At 41.2% G+C, this 5,837-nt stretch overlaps 1 non-coding gene across 1 annotated transcript; it reads right to left on the bottom strand.

The window, feature by feature from the left end:
- Nucleotides 1–326: 326 nt before the first annotated feature.
- Nucleotides 327–442, bottom strand: LOC138292110 (U5 spliceosomal RNA). Its single transcript, XR_011202590.1, has one exon. It is a non-coding gene; the product is annotated as a U5 spliceosomal RNA (small nuclear RNA).
- Between the last annotated feature and the right edge of the window lie 5,395 nt (nucleotides 443–5,837).

The following is a 5,837-nucleotide window of genomic DNA, read 5'->3' as shown; positions in this document are numbered from 1 at the left end:
TATATGTTTGTAAATGTATACTTTAACACCTCTTTACAATGAAATCACAAAGAGGATTTGAAATAAATTTCAATAACCAGTGAGAAAGGGGAAGCAAGAGCCGATCCCTAAATAAAACCCAGATTGGATACAGTTACTTGTTTCATTTATCAATTGATCCTTCCTTAACTGTTGTTATATATCGCTGCTTCCCACATTGTACTGGATCTTTTCCAATGATAAGGAGTTTTTTGTACAGCATGCATCTTTCTTATATGACATGTAATAGGGCTATAGGTTAACCGCGAGTCACAAATGTGTAGTTATACTTTATACTAAGTAAGGGTAACTCTGTACTTGGCAGGGTTTTCAAAAATTTTGTGAAACTCATAAATGTTTCTCTCCATGGAAATCTTTAGTAAAAGGAGAACAATTTATTCAGTTAGAAGAGAAACCAGAGCATACATTTGATGGCCGCTGTCTGTGGCGCCAGGAAACACTATTCCACTGACTGTCAGGGTGGTTTAGGGGCATATCTAAGAGCCCCTAGCACCACCGGAGTGTCACTTTTAGTGCCGCTGCGGTGGCACTCTGAACTGCACCGTATTTAAAAGGTGGTGTTAAGCTACTTTTTGTGGTTTAACGCTACCTTGTAAATATGGACCCTTCACACAGCACTTTGCGAGGAAGGGGCATGCAATTGGTGTTCCTGTGGGTGTGCCACAGCAACACCCCCTGCATTTTGAGGCGGGGGAAACACAGGGGTGCACAGTATTCTATTAAATATGGTGCATACTGGCATTGTGAAAATGACGGTGCGTGACGCTGCCAAATTTGGTGTAGTGACGCCCACCGTCATTTTCCCTTAAATCTGGCCCTTAATTTACTAAGTTCAGCTTAGAAAACCCTTTGAAATACAACCAATTTATAATAATTGTTGTAATCCGCTACATTGATAAAACACTTGTTGCCACAAAAAGAAACAACAGGAGGACTCAGAAGTGACACAGAATTATTAGTCTGTAAATTTAGTCACAGATCATGTGACCGGAGCGGCTGCACCACAATAGTTTCCCTGCTCAAGTCGTAATGTTGACTCCTTTAACTCTGCACATTTTGAATGGTGACTCACACAGGATTTTGTGAGGACTGGTGGCACCCAAGAAGGGGATTTTTATATGCCTACCCCAAAGCATGCTTGCTGGCTCGTTGCTATTCTTTCCGAGACAATGAATGAGCCAGTGTGTTTTGTACTTGAAGCCTATAAGGCTACATCAGCTGCTGTAACAAACCAAGTATTGTCAAAGATGAATGACTTACAGCTATTAGCGTTGTAGATTCCTAACTGGACTTTTCTTGCCATATAAATTGAAAAAGAAAAGTAAAACAGTTGACATAAGCAAGCCAATTCAAAGTGTCACAGCTCTCATGAGCCTAAGTGCTTAGGAGAGACACAAAAGGAAAAAGAAGTTTGCTTGCAGTCATAAGTATCGGCAGACATAAAATTATCCATGTTAAAGGGTCGGTGGCCAATGCGGTAACAAAACTGCCCCAAGGAGGGACAAACTTAAATCATTTACCAATGATAACAAAGGATTTTTTAACGGCAAGCCCATGAATGAATGACAGTGATGGGCTTGCGGTGGGCATGGTTAAAAGCCAACATTTATATTCAAACAGGCTGGAGTGCTTAAGAGCTCAACTTAAAAAAGCATAGTATATCATCACTCCAGGCACAAGAGTAGGTCAATTTTAATGTAGCCCAGCCAGTGACATTTTTATTTCGTACCTACATGACCAAAAAAGCACACAATAAAAACATCAGTATCACTCAGTAATAAAAACTACATTTTTAAATCAAACTTTCAAATTAGTATCTCATAAAAGAAAAACTAAAAGACATGCTTCTTAGAAAAGGCAACTGAGTGCATTACAGTAAACTACACCAATATCATCCATACAACAAAAACTTCAATTAAGGGCCTGTTAAGTTAGATGGAAATATGTTAAAGGTACATTATCACTAATAGGAAGTCTATACAGGTTTCTTATTAAGACAATAGGATTTTGCTAAGATAAATACTATACAGCTAGACATAAATAAAAAGATCATAAAATTAACCTACTTATGAGGAGCATTTCCTTCTTCTTCTTAGGGCACAGAATTGAAAACCCCACTAATGGCGAATCTAATCATTGTAAAATGTACAACCCTTCTTTGTGTATATTAAACTTCACGTGACGTAAGAGAGGATGTAAAAAATGCAATCTAAGAGTGTGGTACAGTGAACAAAAGAGCATAAAGTGCGTAGTAGATTGGGGAGAAACCGTGTCACAAGGACAAAGTGGGAGTGAAGGGGACCAAAAACCTGTCAGTGGAAATGCTACTAAAAAGTGGACTGTACTTAATCTCAAGTGTGATAGATAGAATCTAGGCTCAGGATTCACTTTTCCACCATAAGTACAGTTCCATCCCCACAGTAGTTGAAATTGGCACATTTAGAAGAACCAAGGCCATTTTTTTTCTGGCACTTTTCCTGTCAATGGAGAATTTTTGCTTTACCACCTCCTGGGAATGGACACCAATGCAACCTAGTGAATCAAACAAAGTGCTCAACTCAAGATCATGAAAAGCTTGCTTAACAAAAGCAAGCGAAGGAATAGCAACCATGTTACTTAAACTAAAAGACTCCTCTAAAACCTTGCAAGAAAATCTAGTGTCAGTTGTAGTCCACAATTTCAGCCACAAAATGAAGGGAGCCATTCTCATCAGTTCCTCCAAATACCCCAAGCCAAGTTCAAGATGTGAGTTGAAACTTGCCCTGGTTTTGGGAATGGCCAGGAGTCTGCACAAAATGTGTTCTCTAATGACTGCAAGTTACCAAGACCGGCATAGCTCCATAAACCTGCCACATAGGTCCCAGCTCAGAGGCATTTGCTCCTGTATCACAGAATCATTTTTCTGATTGTCTTATGGTCTAAACTTTTCACAAAGCTATAAATTGCTTTGCACAACACCAACAACTTCAGAGACCTCTGGGTAATAAGCCTACCCCATTTCATTCTGGCATAGAACAAAATACCCAAATAGTTCAAATTAGATACTTTGACAATGGTGATACCCCCAACTGAATAATTTTTCAATCAGGTGTTTTTTGGACCACATGTCAATATAAAGGATTTCTGGTGACTGACTTTCAAATTTAGGTTTCCCATAAAATCATTCAATTAATTTATAAGGCTGGTAAACCATTGGCTGTACAGACTATGTGAACTGCGCCTTCCATGTATAGAAGGATAGGAAAAGGGTGAAGCCTGATTTAAGGAACATCTTTGATGCATGAGGCTAGAGCTGAGTCTAGGGCATTGATGTAAAATAAAATAAGAAAGGTGCAAAGATAGAGCCCTGGCAGGTCTCCCCTTGTAGCCCATTAAGATTGAGTGCATTCACTGTTTTGGGTATAACAAACTTTCATGGTAGTATCCCAATGTAGGCACATGAGAAGGTCCAATAAAGGAAATTAAATTCCTGCACAATCCATCAACTCCCACAGTTTCCCCCTATCAACCAAGTTAAAATCACAGAAGAGGTCCATGAAAGTCATATGTATATCACCCCTCTTGGCCTTGAAATATTTTCCTTTTGTTAGGGAAAAGTTAAACACTTCTTCAACAGTGTCTAGCCCCAGCCAAAACCCATATTGAACCTCTGAAAAAAAGGGATTGGCATCAGCTCATTCTTTCAGTTTACCCAAAGTTACGTGCCCTAGTATTTTAACAGAAGAATCTAATAACGAAATAGGACGGTAACAGGCTGGGAGGTTCTTATCTCCTTTCTTGAAGATTGTCATTATGATTGACTTCCTCCAGGAGTCAATAGGACCCCCCAACCCTTATGACAGCTCAAACTACATTAGGTATTAAGGGAGCCCAGAAGGTGGGATTGCACCCAAACAAGTATATGGGGACCCCATTGGGGACCGGCACCTTGCCAGCCGAGGAACTCAGGGTGGCCTTAGTGACGTCTGCCACCTTAATCAAGTCACTAAACTGAAGTTCAGCGGATGAGAGGGTAAAAAAAATTGAGAGAAATGAGAAACACAATAATTTGCCAGAATATGGTATTCTATGCCTGTAGCTAGGCGTTCTGAAAAGAAGGGGCAATTTGCAATTTCCCAAAAGGCTCTGCAGTCTCTTAACTAGGCTGCTGCTTCTAGGCCTTTCCAAGCTTTGGTTTTGACTTCCTTCTTTCTAATATTTAAGACATTATTATATTCCTTTGTTGCTTTCCTGATATGATCTATATTGGAAGGATTGTGCTGGTGGCCTTTTTAAGGGCTTTGAGGGCAGCAGTACATTTCAAGTTAAACCATGAGTGAGCTGGTTGTTCCTTTAATGATTTTCCTCTCGTGAACATACATGTGATTGTTCTATAGACCATTATAAAGCTTTCTCAAATTTTAACAGGGTCAACTTCAGTGAAAGACTGCACTTTATGTCTTCGTATGTGTCAGTAACCACATCTTTCAAGAATATATTCGGTTCTATGCTTTCCTACTATACATGAAGCCCCTTGTTGGTGGGATTTTGTAAATGGGGGCTATTCCTACACTTGGAGCTGCTTTGCAAAGCAAAAGAAAAGCAAACAATGATGGGATTCTGGTCGCTAAATGGTGAGGGGCAGATTTCGTGACAAACTAGGTTAGAGACCAAATCTGCTGAGAGGAAGATAAAAACTATTGTTCTACCTTTGCCTGTTCCAACATATGAAGGAGGGTTAGTAGAGCCCAAGCCTTGCATGTCTGATGAAAAATATAAATTGTGAGTTAAAGCTATCTGGTACAAGGCTTCCCCATATACTGAATGTATAAAACGACTGATGTTTTCACCTTGCCCATACTTGATGCACACAAAACGGTTTTCGCTAAGGGAACATCTAACAATGAAGAAGAGTGGTGGCCCAGCCTCGTCCAAGCATGGACAAGTGTGGATGGGCCAACTCTTGGCCTGGGCACATGCGTCCCATGTGTGTCCTGCACCGTGGATTATTAACAGCGCTTTTAGCATGATTGTAGGTGTGCCATTTCTCCACACTACATAAAGGTGGTCATTACAACCCTGGCGGACGGTGTTAAAGATGCAGTAATACCGCAAACAGTCAGACGGACAAAAAAAGGGAATTATGACCCTGGCGGAAACCGCCAACAAAGACAGCCACTTTAACACACCGCCCGCCACGGCGGTACAGACAAGCAGCGCGGCGGTCACCGCCAACAGACAGGTGGAAGACAATGTACCGCCCACAGTATCACAACAGGCCAATCCGCCACCTTTTCTGGGGTGGATTCACCGTGGATAAAAACACGGCGGAAACAGCTTTTGCTATGGGAAAATGCTCACCTTCCACACATCCCACGAGGAACGACGACTCCATGGACCCGGAACTGCAAATACTACCTGCCCTTGTCTTTCTGCTCCTTCACGACCAACAGCGACGTAGGCGCAGAAGATACCAGTGAGTACTGCACCTACGACACGGGGAGGGGGGAGGCAAAAGTTAGGGGGACACCCACCAAACACCCCCACCCCCACCCTTGCATATTACAACATACACACCAATGCAGTCACAAACATAACAGTAACAACCCACAATCCCCCCGGAAGAATGCAAAGACAATGCAAATTTCGGGAAAACTTTGTAATGTGCCACTATACATGTCATACAAAAATATACAAATATATGTATTCCAAAATCACTCATATTTACATATGCAATCCGAGAAGTAGTGCAGATATGTACACAACAATGTCCGTGCACAAACAGTCCAAAAATGCATGGGCGAGGCCCACAATAGATA

This window comes from Pleurodeles waltl, chromosome 1_1 (assembly GCF_031143425.1).
Source record: "Pleurodeles waltl isolate 20211129_DDA chromosome 1_1, aPleWal1.hap1.20221129, whole genome shotgun sequence".
In the NCBI taxonomy this organism is placed as follows: domain Eukaryota; kingdom Metazoa; phylum Chordata; class Amphibia; order Caudata; family Salamandridae; genus Pleurodeles; species Pleurodeles waltl.
This window is presented reverse-complemented; position numbering and strand designations above follow the sequence as displayed.